Source organism: Crocuta crocuta, unplaced genomic scaffold (assembly GCF_008692635.1).
Source record: "Crocuta crocuta isolate KB4526 unplaced genomic scaffold, BGI_CrCroc_1.0 scaffold168, whole genome shotgun sequence".
Taxonomy (NCBI): Eukaryota; Metazoa; Chordata; class Mammalia; order Carnivora; family Hyaenidae; genus Crocuta; species Crocuta crocuta.
Genome location: NW_027532591.1, coordinates 331734 through 345389, shown reverse-complemented (window position 1 = coordinate 345389; position 13656 = coordinate 331734). Strand labels below are relative to the sequence as shown.

Genomic DNA, 13656 nt, shown 5'->3' with positions numbered 1-13656 from the left:
AGGAGGAAACAGGCAAGGTGGTAGAAGAAACACTGAGCGTAATGAAAGGGGCACTCAAGGAGGGGTCCCAGAGGAAGAGATATACACACTGTGACTCAAAGATGGGAAGAGGCAAAGGAGGTGATGGAAAACATTTCAGGAGAAGAAACAGCCTGTGCAAAGGCCCGGGGGCAGAAATGAGGCTGATGGGGAGGGGCTGGAAGAGTGTACATGCCTCTAACTTTCCATGAGCACTTTTGGAATGAGTATTTGGGGTGTGTGTGTGTGTGTGTGTGTGTACACAAATGCATACACATGTCCATGCATACTTACATACATAAGAGTATACACTTAATGTATGCACACTCCATTATGCCCCAAAATGTGTACCCGCTTTATGCTTGTTTAAAATGTGTAAGTCTTTTTGGATGTGTGCACAAGTATAAATGGGTAAACATTTGGATATGAATATGAGTATATTTGTGGGTGTGCCTACACCCGTGATGGGACATTTATGCTTGTGAGTCTGAATGAGGGCTTGTATATTAGTGTTTGCACACGCATCTGTGCCTCTTTATATCTTTGTGTATGCACTTGCACTCACACACACTTTAACAAATACTAGTTCCCTTCCTCCCCCACCCTGTCTGCTATCTGTGTGTGGCAGCAAGGGGGGGCCAGGTCCCAGACATATCCTTGCCTTCCGTGGACAGCAGACGTGCCCACAGGCAGGCAATGCCTACAACCGGTACTCATCGGCCTGATGGAGCCGCTTCTTTCTGAGGCCACAGACATTCTGTTTGCTCCACTCCAGGGAAATAAGAAAAGCACGGCAAGATATTTCTCCAGAAAGCTGCAATCCAGGCACCACCCCCCACCATCCTAAGTCAAGGTCTGTGGAGACACTGCTGAGTGGAGAGCAGGGGCACTCGGCCCTGGCAGTGGGAAACTGCTGCCCAACCCGTCCCAGCCGCTCTGCTGATGTGCTGTGTGGCCTGGATAACTTGATTTGCCTCTATGAGCTGCGGAAAATGAAGCCCATGCTTCCAACTCCTTCATCTTAGGCTGAACAGAACACAAACAGGGATGTGGCAGATGATGACCATCCCTCCACATTTTTTTTTATTTTATTTTATTTTTTTTAATAGTTTATTGTCAAATTAGTTTCCACATAACACTCAGTGCTCATCCCCACAAGTGTCCTCCTCCATGCCCATCCCCCCCTCCCCCCACATCCATCAGTCCTCAGTTTTTGTCAGCATTCAAGAGTCTCTCATGGTTTGCCTCTCTCCCTTTCCCCCACCATTTCCGCCCTTCTTCTCCCCCTTGTTCCTCCGTCAAGTTCCTCCTAAAAATATGGAACGCTTCACGAATTTGCGTGTCATCCTTGCGCAGGGGCCATGCTAATCTTCTCTGTATCGTTCCAATTTTAGTATATGTGCTGCCGAAGCGAGCACTCCCTCCACATTTTTCAGTGGACTGGATTAGCTGCTGAAAGAAAACAAAGAAAAGAAAAGAAAAGAAAAGAAAAGAAAAGAAAAGAAAAGAAAAGAAAAGAAAAGAAAGGAAGGAAGGAAGGAAGGAAGGAAGGAAGGAAGGAAGAAGAGAGAGAGAGAAAGAAAGAGAGAGAGAGAGAAAGAAAGAAAGAAAGAAGAAAGAGAGAGAAAGAAAGAAAAGAAAGAAAGAGACAGAAAAAAAGGAGCGAGGAGAGAGGGAAGGAGGGAGGAAGGAATGAATGAAAGAACAAAGGAAGGAATGAAGGAAGGAACAAAGGAAGGAAGAAATCAATCTTCAGAAAAGCCTCATGAAGTCCTAAATGTTCAGTGCACATATTGCTTCCGAAGGGATGAGAATGTTGCCCGGGTCATCTCTGTACTCTGTACTCTATTCTCTTTCTATAACAGTACGTGGCACTTATTTGTTGAATTGATATGTGCTCATTGAGCTATTTACTCATTCATTCCCTCCGCAAAGCACCCCGGTGCCCTTGTCCTGTGCCAGCCCTGACCAGGTCCCCCACCAGAGAAGAAGGAACTCTCTTACTTAAGCTTCACTAAAATTGGAGGAACATAGGTACCGCTTTAAAGTCATGGCTTCCCACCTCCATGGAGCCTCCCAACTGCCAGGAAATGCAACTGTTTCTGGCTGTTAAATCCCACCCCCTCCCCCCAGAACCTCCCACCTTGCTCTTCCTCACCCTGCCCTTTCGGCAGTGACCTTCACGGAGAAATCAAAAGCCACCAACTTTCAGCCACAAAACCTACATATTTAGGCGCGCCTCCTCCAATCTCATCTCCTTCCCTCCCACTGGAATGACAGGTGGGGTTCCCCTCCCCCCTGGGAAGCCAACCCCCCCCCTGCACCCACCCCTCACCACTCCAGGGAGCGCACCCCACCGACTCTCCCCGTCTGAACCTTCTACCTCCACGTTTGTCAAACTGACCATTGTGAAGCGTTCAAGGATCACACATCCAATTGGGGGTGTTGTGACCAGCAGTTGATCTAAGTAAAACAGGAGAGAAAATATCAGGATGTCACACCCAGTGTCACAAAGCTCGTTTCGCCTGTGTGTCCACGCGTCTCGGGCCCGGGTCCGGCAGGAAGCATATTCCTGTGGCTGCATTCGGGACAAGGTGGAAGGCACCCTTCTGCTTCTCTTTTGCTGCGGCTTCCTTCCTTCCCAACTGCGGTTAAACGTCCTGAACAATCACAGGAGCAGCCTCTCAAGCCCACCTTCTCCAATCACTGCACCCCTTCTGCGCAACCACCCCCCAATCTCTTCACAACCAGTTTTCCTTAAAGAGTTGTCTGTGCTCAGNGATGCCCCCACCTCCCGTGCCCCCACCTCCCATGCTTGGCAAATCAGCACAGCCTCAGAACCAATGTGAGCTGTGAGCAGGCTTCTAAATCCAGGGAAAGCTTCACTTGCGGGGCTCGCACGCAGGGCACAGACTCTGTCCTCCGGTCCCACGTGGCCTCCTCTCCTCCGGCTGACCTCCAACCTCTTGCCACCTCCTCTGCAGACTCTTTTGCTCCTACCCAGCTGTTGGTGTCGGAGCTCCTGGGGGCTCACTCCAAGGGCCCTTTCTCTTCCCGCGTCCCCTCAGTAAGAGTGGCTTCCAGGCCCACAGGCGGCTGATGTCCCACCTGGTCTCTATTCCAGCTCCCCCCTCCCAGGGCGCCTCCAGTGGGGTCCCGCAGGCCCCTCCTGCCCAGCACAGCCCAAGAGAGCCCGCTCCCGTGCCCCTCGTCTGTGCGCTGTCAGCACATCACCCAAGCCAGAGGGAGGCACCATGTGGCCCTGCGCGGGGGGGGCCCGGGTCTGTCACCATCTCCTCCTCTCTCCGGCAGCCCTCCATCCTCCCCCTTGCCACACTGTCAGCGTGGAGCTGCCGTGGCTCTGCCCCAGTTTCTTCAGAGTCTGCTGACTGCAGGTCCCCGACGCTTCTCTCTAATAGCCCTTGTTGCTCCCTGCTTCAAACCAGGGTCTCTTCTCCGCTGCTGGACGGGAGCCCAGGCTCCTCACGCACTTGAAAAGACACATCCTTGCTGACCCTCCATCTTCAACCCCTCTAAGTTTATATGCTCACCCTTACTGGTGCTCCTTGGCTGGAGGTGGGGGTGTGAGCGGCTGGCCCCTCCGCTTGCTTGGCCTCCCTAAATTCCCTCACTCTCAGGTTCCTCTGGCCGTGGCTGGGCTGACCCAGAGCACCCCAAGCTCACGTTCAAAGGTTCAGGCCAGACCCAGCTGCTAGGCCCCATAAATGAGGATTAGGCGACCCCCTTTGAGGCGGGCGGGTGGGCTGTGAGAAGAGTTGGTTTGGTAGAGATTTTATGGCAGGATCACATTTCGTCATCAGACCCCCCTCTGAAGCCAGCCAAGGGCAGGTCAGGGGCAGGGGAGTGGGAACTTGAGCTGCTCCATCAGCTCGGAGCACAGAGCTGCTGGCACAGGAGGGAGCCGGGGCTGGGAATCAGGGGCTCATGTCCCGCCTCCCCTCTGCCGCCCCCCACTGTGTGAACTTGGGCACATCCGTCCAATCTCTGGGCAGTGGTCTGCAATGTGGGGCCCCAGACCAGATGGGTTCTTGGGCCAGTTCATTTCTAGGCTGCCAAGTCCTCCTCAGTCTGAGCCATAACAAAAGCATGACTTCCCATAAGGTTGCAGAGCTATATCACATCCATACAAACTCAGATTAAGGTTGCCAGATAAAATACAGACTGTCCAGCTGAACTTGAATTTCAGGTATACAACAAATAATTCTCAGTATAAATGTATCCCAAAGATTGTGTAGACACACTTATATTAAAAACTATTCAAGGGGCACCTGGGTGGCTCAGTTGGTTAAGCATCCGACTTTGGCTCAGGTCATGATCTCACAGTTTGTGGGTTCAAGACCCGCATCAGGCTCTGTGCTAACAGCTCAGAGCCTGGAGCCTGCTTCAGATTCTGTGTTTCCCTCTCTCTATGACCCTCCTTTGCGTATGCGCTCTCTCTCTCTCTCTCTCTCAGAAATAAATAAAAAACATTTTTTAAAAATTTAAAAACTATTCAAGAGTGCCTGGGTGACTCTGTCAGTTAAGCATCCTACTTCAGCTCAGGTCATGATCTTGCAGTTCATGAGTTCAAGCCCTGCATTGGGCTCTGTACTAACAGCTCAGAGCTTGGAGCCTGCCTCAGATTCTGTATCTCCCTCTTTCTCTCTCTGACCCTCCCATCCTCCCCTGCCTCTAAAAAAATAAATGAACAATAAAAAATTTTTAATGAAAAAATCTATTCATTGGGGCGCCTGGGTGGCTTAGTCGGTTAGGCGTCCGACTTTCGCTTGGGTCATGATCTCGCAGTTCGTGGGTTCGAGCCCCGCGTCGGGCTCTGTGCTGACTGCCAGCTCAGAGCCTGGAGCCTGTTTCAGCCTGTGACTCCCTCTCTCTCTGACCCTCCCCTGCTCACGCTGTCTCTCTCTCTCTCTCTCCTAAAAATAAATTAAAAAAAACATTAAAAAAAAAATCTATTCATTGATTATCTGAAATTCTATTTAACTAGGTGTCCTGTATTTTTATTTGCTAAACCTGGCACCCCTGCCCTGGATGCACTGGGATTCAAGGGCCATGGCTTCCTAGTCCATCTAACCAAAACAGGTTAGGTTTGGATGGGTTAAGAGGTCTTAGGAAATCATCAAGTTGGGCAGAGGTCAAGAGCCAGTGGGGATTTTGTGAAAGGTGCTCCAGACAAAGGGAACGGCATTGGCAGAGATCTAGAGGTCAAATGATATTGGACATGTTCCAGGAAAGGCTCATAAGGAGTCTGAGGTGTGGGGTGTAGGCTTCAAGTGGCTGAAATGTGCCTGAAAAGATCAGGTAGAATCATATCACAGCATGTCCAATCCATGCTGCTGCGGACATTAGGGGAGGGGACCCAAAAGAGGTCTGAGTTGAAGCAGGATCACAGCCAGACACTGGAATACGGGGCACAGAATCAAACCATCCAGAGACTAGGGAAAAGGAAACTGGTATCACCTGGGAAGATGGACTTCCAGGATCCTCCAGGGAATTTGGGCTCAGATCTATTCTATGTACGGAATAAATGACAAATAGCAGTCAGTAAACAGTAACTTGCCATTATTATTAGGTGCTTAATAAATGCTGTGGTTTGGTACCAACTGACCTCACCCCCAAACTGCCCCCATGGGACTGGAGCCATTTCTTACCAACTGGGAGCCCAGATATGATAGGACTGTGGCAGCTGGAAGAATTCACCCTCTGCCCAGCTCTGCCATCCTTTCCTGGCTCCTTTGTCCAAGATCAATGAGAGGTAAACCATTAGGGGGAATACTACGAACACAAGGACATTTCAGGGACCCAGTGAAAATTACCTTAGGGAGAGGGGATGCTTTATAAAAGCGATCCATTTACACAAATTTTTCATGTTATTCTCACAGCAGTTCTAGGAGGTGAGTGCTTAAGCTCCACTTTAGAGATGTGAAAAACAAAGTCCAGAGAGGGAAAGTCTTTTGCACAAGGTCCTCACTAATAGTAGGAGAGGCCAGGTTTCAAATTCAGGACCTCTTTTCCTTACATAAGACTGGATCAAAGCAGCAGAGACTGAGCCCAGTGCCCACATCAGCCTGTGCGGGCATCCTGACTCCTGCTAATCCCATCCCACTCAGCAGATACCGAACCTCTCGTGACCTGGTCCATGAGGCTTTGGAACCCAATATGCCTCCATGTCACATATGTGCCTCTTTCTACAGTGTGAAAAGGCTAGAAAATTCAGAAACCTTGGATCCAGTCTCAAATCCCCCAGTTCTTGGCTATATGGTTTCAACTTTCTGAACTTGTACTTCCTCATCTGGAAAAAGAGTATAACAATGTCCTCCTCCCAGGAATGTTGTGAAGGTCCAATGAGACAATGTATACGAAAGTGCTTTCTAAACTGGAACCCATGGTGCAGACTTCCTTCAGTGCCTACACCACAGATAAACAATAGCAGCTTTTAAACTTCAAAGCTTTTTCCACTTGAAATCTTCCAGATTCGTGGGGTGGCCTCTGGTCTAACAGACAAATCTAGCTTACAGCTGATTTGCCAGGCAGGAGTGATTGGTGACACTTCATTTACTCACTTGTCAAACATTTGTTAATCTCTTCTGTGTCCGGCTCTGTTTTGAGCATGGGTGAATTGAGACATAGTCCTTGCTCTTGGACAGGTGGCCAGTGGGGGAGACTGAGACAGACAATAAAGTTATAGTTATAATCAGTGTTCAAGTATGAGCAAGTATAAAAACATTATAAACAAGTGAGGAGAACTTGTCTGAGATTTGGAGAAGGCTGTCAGATAAGACTTCTATGAAGGGAATATGTGCACAGGGTCTTAAATTATTTATACCTTCATTCATCAAATATTTACAGATATCTTCTAAAGTACTGGGATGCATCAGTGAGCAAAATAAATAGTCCCTGGAGTTTAGTTCCCAAGGAGTTTAGTGGAGAAGATAGACAATAAAAAGATGAACAACTAAATTATAACTATATAATATCACATCATGTATAATATATGCATGTGTAATATAATATATAAATAGGTTATAAATATAATATCAGATGTTATGAAAAAATAAAGCAGGGTAAAAGAATAAAGATTTATAGGGATAGAGGGGCTATTTTATGAAAATTAATCAGGGAAAGAGTCTAAGAAACTGACAGTTGAGCACAGATCTGAATGGAGAGACAGCATAAGCATAGAATGATAACAAAAATACAACATAAAATAGTAGATTGTAACTAAAGCAATGCTTAAAGGAAATTTTATAGCTTTAAATGTTTATATGCAAAAAGAATGGCTTAAAATAAGTTATCCAAGTTTCCATCTTAAAAATCCAGAAAAAGTGTCACCAAGTAACTAGAAGAAAAAAAATTATTAAAGTTAAGAGTGTAATGCATTAAAATAGAAAATAAACAATAAAGAAAAGTCAACAAAATAAAACTGTGGTGCTTTGAAGGGATAGATAAAATTGATAAGCCCATAGCTACTCTGATCAAGAAGAGAGAAGACACAAACTGCCAATATCAGAAATTAAAGAGAAGACATCACTACAGATCCTACAGACACGAAAATGACATAAGGGAATATTATGAACAAGTTTCTGCTAATTAATTCAACAACTTGGATGAAATTAACATTTGTTAAAAGAAACAATTTGCCAATATTGACACAAGAATAGAAAATCTGGCTAGCCCTATATATTTAAAGAAATTGAATTTGTAATGTTTTAAAAATTCTCACAAATAAAACTTTAGATATTTTCAACATGAATTCTTTCAAACACTCCATGAATAAATAATACAAAACTCTTCCAAAAATATAGTAGGAAGAAACACTTTCCAACTCATTAAATGAGATTAGTATACTCCTCATACCAAAACCAGGCAAAGACATTATAAAAAAGAAAATTAGGGTGCCTGGGTGGCTGAGTTGGTTAAGCATCTGACTTTGGCTCAGGTCATGATCTCATAGTTCATGAGTTCGAGCCCTGCATTGGGCTCTCTGCTGACAGCTCAGAGTTCGAAGCCTGCTTCGGATTCTCTGTCTCCCTCTCTCTTTGCCCCTCCCCTGCTTATGCTCTCTGTCTCTCTGTCTCTCTCTCTCTCAAAAATAAATAAACATTAAAAAAATGTTTTAATATAAGAAAAAAAATTACAGCGGCTCCTGGGTGGCTCAATCAGTTAAGCCTCTGACTCTTCATTCCGACTCAGGTCATTATCTCACAGTCATGAGATCAAGCCTCATGTCAGGCTCTGTGCTAACAGCTTGGAACCTGCTTGGGATTCTCTCTCTCTCCCTCTCTCTCTGTCCCTCCCCTATTTATGCTTACTCTCTCTCTCAAATAAATTAATTAATTTTAAAAAAAGAATATACTTTATCTCAAGAGTATGCAATTCTTCACATTAACACAATAAAGTAGAAAATCAAATGACCATCTCAGTAGATACTAAAAAATAATTTGATGAAATTCAATACACATTCATAACAAAAACTCTCAGAGATCTAGGAATGAAACTTTCTCAATCAGATAAAAAAAATATCTGTGAAAACCCTACAACTAATATCATGCTTAATAATGAAATATTATGCTCTTTTTCCCCTAAGATCAGAAATAATTCAAAGAAGCCACTCTTACCATTTTTATTCAGGATTTCTAGAAGATTGCCTACCCAGTGAGATAGGCAAGAAAAAGACATAAACGACACAAATATTGCAAGGCAGAAGTACAAGTGTCTTCATTCACAGATGACATAATTTTGAACACAGAAAATCCTAAGAAGTTTATAAATAGAAATTATTTGAACTTATTAGTGACTTTATGACTTTAGTGAGAATGCAAGATACAAGGTCAATTTAAATATCAAATATATCTGTGTGTGTGTGTGCGTGTGTGTATAATAAAATGGAAAAATTTTAATGAAAATTTTTAAATATTTAAAATAGGATCAGGGCGCCTGGGTGGCTCAGTCGGTTGAGCGTCCGACTTCAGCTTGGGTCATGATCTCACGGTTCGTGGGTTCGAGCCCCACGTCAGGCTCTGACAGCTAGCTCAGAGCCTGGAGCCTGTTTCGGATTCTGTGCCTCTCTCTCTCCCCGACCCTCCCCTGCTCATGCTCTCTCTCAGAAATAAGTAAAACATTAAAAAAAATTTTTAAATAGGATCAAAAACATAAAAACTTAGGGATAAATTTAGCAAAATATGTACAAGACTTCTATACTGAAAGCTAAAAAACACTGCTGAAAGAAATAGAAGGCCTAAAGAAATGGAAAGGCATTCCATTTTCATGAATTGGTAGACTTAATATTGTTAAGATATCAATTCTCCCCTAAATAAATTGATATATTCAATACAATCTCAATCAAAATCACAACAGCCCTTTCTGAAGAATTTATCTGGAAAAGCAAATGACCCAGAATAGCCAAAACAACCTTGTAAAAGAAGAACAGTTAGAGGATTTAAGATTACTTAATTTCAAGAGTTATGAGAAAGCTACAGTAATCAAGAAAAGTTGGAAGTGGCATAAAGATAGACAAGGGTTTAACACTATAGAATCCAGAATAGATCCCTACATATATTGTCAACTGATTTTTTTATCAATTCAATTTAATAAGAAAAGGAAAATCTCTTCAACAAACAGTGCTAGAATAACTGGGAAAGACTGAACCTCAACCACCTCACCCCAAACCAAAAACAATTAATTCAAAATTGCTGATAGAACTAAATTTAAAAGTTAAAACTAAAACTTCTAGAAGAAAATAGAGAATATGTTTGTGACTTTGAACTAGGCAAAAATTTCCTAGGATACAAAAAAACACTAAACATAAAGTAAAAATATTGACGAATTGGACTTCATCGAGTTTTAAAACTTTTGTTCATTAAAAGATATTAAGAGGGGCACCCGGGTGGCTCAGTAAGTTGAGCATCTAACTCAATTTCGGCTCAAGTTATGATCTCAAGGTCAGGGGATTGAGCGCCATGTCAGGCTCCATGCTGGGTGTGAAGCCTGCTCGGGATTCTCTCTCTCTCTCCCTCTGTTCCTTTCCCCTGCCAGCTCTCTCTCTCTCTCTCTCTCTCTCTCTCAAATTAAAAAAAAAAAGGACATTAAGAAAAGTCAATATAAGGCTGCCTGGGTGGCTCAGTTGGTTGAGTGTCCAGCTCTTGATTTCAGTTCAGGTCATGATCCCAGGGCCATGGGATCAAGCCCCATGTTGGTCTCTGTGCTGAGCATGAAACCTGCTTGGGATTTTCTCTCTCTCTCTCTCTCTCTCTCTCTCTCTGTCTGCCCCTCCTCTGTTCATGTGCACTCTCTCTCTCTATTTATATTTTTATTTATCTATCTTTATTTAATAAATAAACATTAAAAAAATAATGAAACAAAGAAAGATCAATATAGCTTGCCTGCTACTTATATTCAGGATATATAAGGAATTCTTAATCATAAAGTGACAAACAATCCAATAAAAACTGAGCAAACACCTGGACAGTCACTTCACAAAGGAAGATGTACCAACAAGTGCATTTAAAAGTACTCAATGTCATTAATCATCCGTAAATTCAAGTTAAAATTACCAAATGATATAACTACACACCCAGTAGAATGGCAAAAATGAAAAAAACAAAACAAAACAAAAACCTGGCAGCAGCAAATACTGCCAAAGATGTGGAGCAACAGAATGCTCACATATTGCTGGTAACGGTGTAAAATGGTACAACCACATTGGAAAACTTTTTGGCTGTTTCATATAAAGTTAAAAATGTGTCTGCTTTGTGACCCAGCAATTACACTCATAGGCATTTACCCAAGAAAATTGAAGGCATATGCCCATTTCTCGTATTCAAGTGATATAATGGCCCCAAACCATAAACAATCCAAATAAATGAATACATAGACAGGGGATATCCATACACTGGGGTACAACTCAGCAATCACAAAGAACAAGCCACTAATTCACCAACAACACAGATGAAGCTCAAAAACATTATGCAAAGCAAAAGAATGCATACCCAAAAGAATGTGCACTGTTGGGGTGCCGGGGGAAGGGGGGCTCAGTCGGTTAAGCAGCGTCTCACTTCAGCTCAGGTCATTATCTTGCAGTTTGGGAATTTGAGCCCCACGTCGGGCTCTGTGCTGACAGCTCAGAGCCTGGAGCCTGCTTGGATTCTGTGTCTTCCTCTCTTTCTGCCCTTCCCCACTCATGCTCTGTCTCTCTCTCTCTTTTTAAAAAATAAATAAACATTGAAAAATTACTTTTAAAATGCATACTGTTGCCTGCGTTTATATGAAGTTCAAGAACAGGCAAAATTCATCTATTGTATGAGAAGTCAGAACAGTGATGGCCTCTGGAGAGTGGAACTGATTGTGGAATAGTCATGAGGGAAATTTCTGGGTAATAGAAATGACCTATATCTTGATTTGGGTGATGGTTATAAAGGCATATGTCTTTGTCAAAACCTATCCAATAATACTTGACATCTGCACATTTCATTGTATGTAAAATAAGCCTTAATTTAGAAAAGTTTTTTCTGTTTTCTGTTTTTTCTGGGTTTTTTTTTTTAAGTTTTTATTTAAATTCCAGTTAGGGGGGCACATGGGTGTGGTTCATTCAGTTGAGCATCCACCTTCATCTCAGGTCATGATCTCACAGTTCATGAGTTCAAGCCCCAAAACATCAGGTTTTGCACTAACAGTGCAGAGCCCTCTTGGATTCTCTGTCTCCCTCTCTCTCTCTCTGCCCCTCCCCTGCTCATACTCTCTCTCTCTCTCTCTCTCTCTCTCAAAAATAAATAAACATTAAAAATTTTTAATAAAAAATAAAATTAAAAAATAAATAAAATTCCAGTTAGTTGACATACAGTGTAATATTAGTTTCAGGTGTACAATATAGTGATCCAACACTTCCGTACAACATCCTGTGCTCATCACAAGTGCCCTCTTTAATTCCCGTCACCTATTTTACCCATCCCTCTAACCACCTCCCTTCTGGTATCCATCAGTTTGCTCTCTAAAGTTAAGAGTCTGTTCTTGGTTTGCCTCCCTCTCTCTTTCTTATTTCCCTTTGCTCTTTGTTTTGCTTCTTAAATTCCACATGAGTGAAATCACATGGTATTTGTCTTTCTCCAACTGACTTATTTCGCTTAGCATAATATTCTCTAGTTCCAGCCATGATGTTGCAAATAGCAAGATTTCATTATTTTTTATGGCTGGGTAATATTCTATTGCATATATATGCCACCTCTTCTTTATCCATTGATCAATCGGTGGACACGGGCTGTTTCCACAGTTTGGCTACTGTAAATAACGCTGCTATAAACATCGGGAGGCATGTATCCCTTTGAATTAGCATTTTTTTATTCTTTGGTAAATTCTTTGCTGAATTGTAGAGTAGTTCTATTTTTAACTTTCTGAGGAACAGCCATACTGTTCTCCAGAGTGGCTGGACCAGTTTGCATTCCCACCAACAGTGCAGGAGGCTGCCCCTTTCTCGCCAACACCTGTTGTTTCTTGTGCTCTTGATTTTAGCCATTCTGACAGGTGTGAGGTGATATCTCATTGTGGTTTTGATTTGTATTTTCCTGATGATGAGTGACGTTGAGCATCTTGTCACACGTCTATTGGCCATCGGCCTGTCTTCTTTGGAAAAATGTCTTTTCGTGTCTTCTGCCCATGATTTTAAAGAGTTTTAAAACTTGTAATAAGATTCATGAAAGAAGGGCAAAGAAAGCACCAAGGGGGCCTGGAGAAGGTGTGACCCGGGGAGGCTGCCAGGAGAAAGTGGCATTCGCACTGAATCTTGAGCGGGACAAGGGTTTTGGGAGAACCAGAAGAAATGTCACATATGAAGGAACTTAGGAAATCGCTAAATGTAAAAGATGGCTCAGTTCAGTTCCGGAGGCCTCCCCAGAACAACAGAAGGAAGGCCAGAATAACGCGGAGTGGGGCGGGGGTGTCCACATGGAGCTGTGTGTTGTTCGAGAGAGAACGACCAGGGCCAGGTCCTGGAGACTGCGGTGTGTGTACTCCAGGGGGCGTGCAGCAGTGTGCTGGAGGTAGACTCAGCACCTAATCCACCGCTGGGCACATACAAAGTACTAGATAAATGTTTTTCAAATGAGTGAAATGTAAATAAAGGCGCTGCTAACAGGCCTGAGCCTGAACAATGACTTGGAACCGCAAAGAGGACCCGGGGCTGGCTCTGGTCCACCCTGCAGAGGAGCCCAGCCCGGCACAGTCCTGGAGCGCTGGACTTGGACACATTCTATCACGCAATTCCAGCCACCCTGGGGGCACCATATAACTTTATTGTAAGCTCGAGCAATAACACAGGCAAATGGAATAACAATGTAAAGTTGGCTTTAATTAAAATGAAGGGTGTTTGCCTCTCCCTCCTTTTCGTCCTAAGCCAGGGCAGCCTGCTGAGCTGTGCAGAGCAATCAGAGGAATGTTTCCAAAGCAGGAGGNCCCCCTTACAAGGTTCACCAGCACTGGAGTGGCCCTTCCCCCTCCCAACTCTACCACACTCCCTTCTTACATGGCAGAAGGGCATGAGGAAGGAAATCAGGAGTGGTGATTTCTTTCTGAGGGCACCAGGAAAGGAGAGCAAAATGTTGTCAAGCAGAGGACAGGGGAGTAGGGTGG

At 43.9% G+C, this 13656-nt stretch overlaps 1 long non-coding RNA gene and 1 other non-coding gene across 2 annotated transcripts in view; both read right to left on the bottom strand.

Annotated features, from left to right (window-relative positions):
- Nucleotides 1–1329: 1329 nt before the first annotated feature.
- On the bottom strand, nt 1330–1436 carry LOC144244507 (U6 spliceosomal RNA). Its single transcript, XR_013338966.1, has one exon. It is a non-coding gene; the product is annotated as a U6 spliceosomal RNA (small nuclear RNA).
- Nucleotides 1335–13656, bottom strand: part of LOC144244488 (uncharacterized) — a 41165-nt gene continuing 28843 nt past the window's right edge. The window contains exons 2-4 of the long non-coding RNA XR_013338958.1: nt 6600–6700; nt 2423–2481; nt 1335–1467 (exon numbers count right to left, since the gene is read on the bottom strand). This is a non-coding gene — a long non-coding RNA (uncharacterized LOC144244488). The remainder of the gene's footprint in view (nt 1468–2422; nt 2482–6599; nt 6701–13656) is intronic.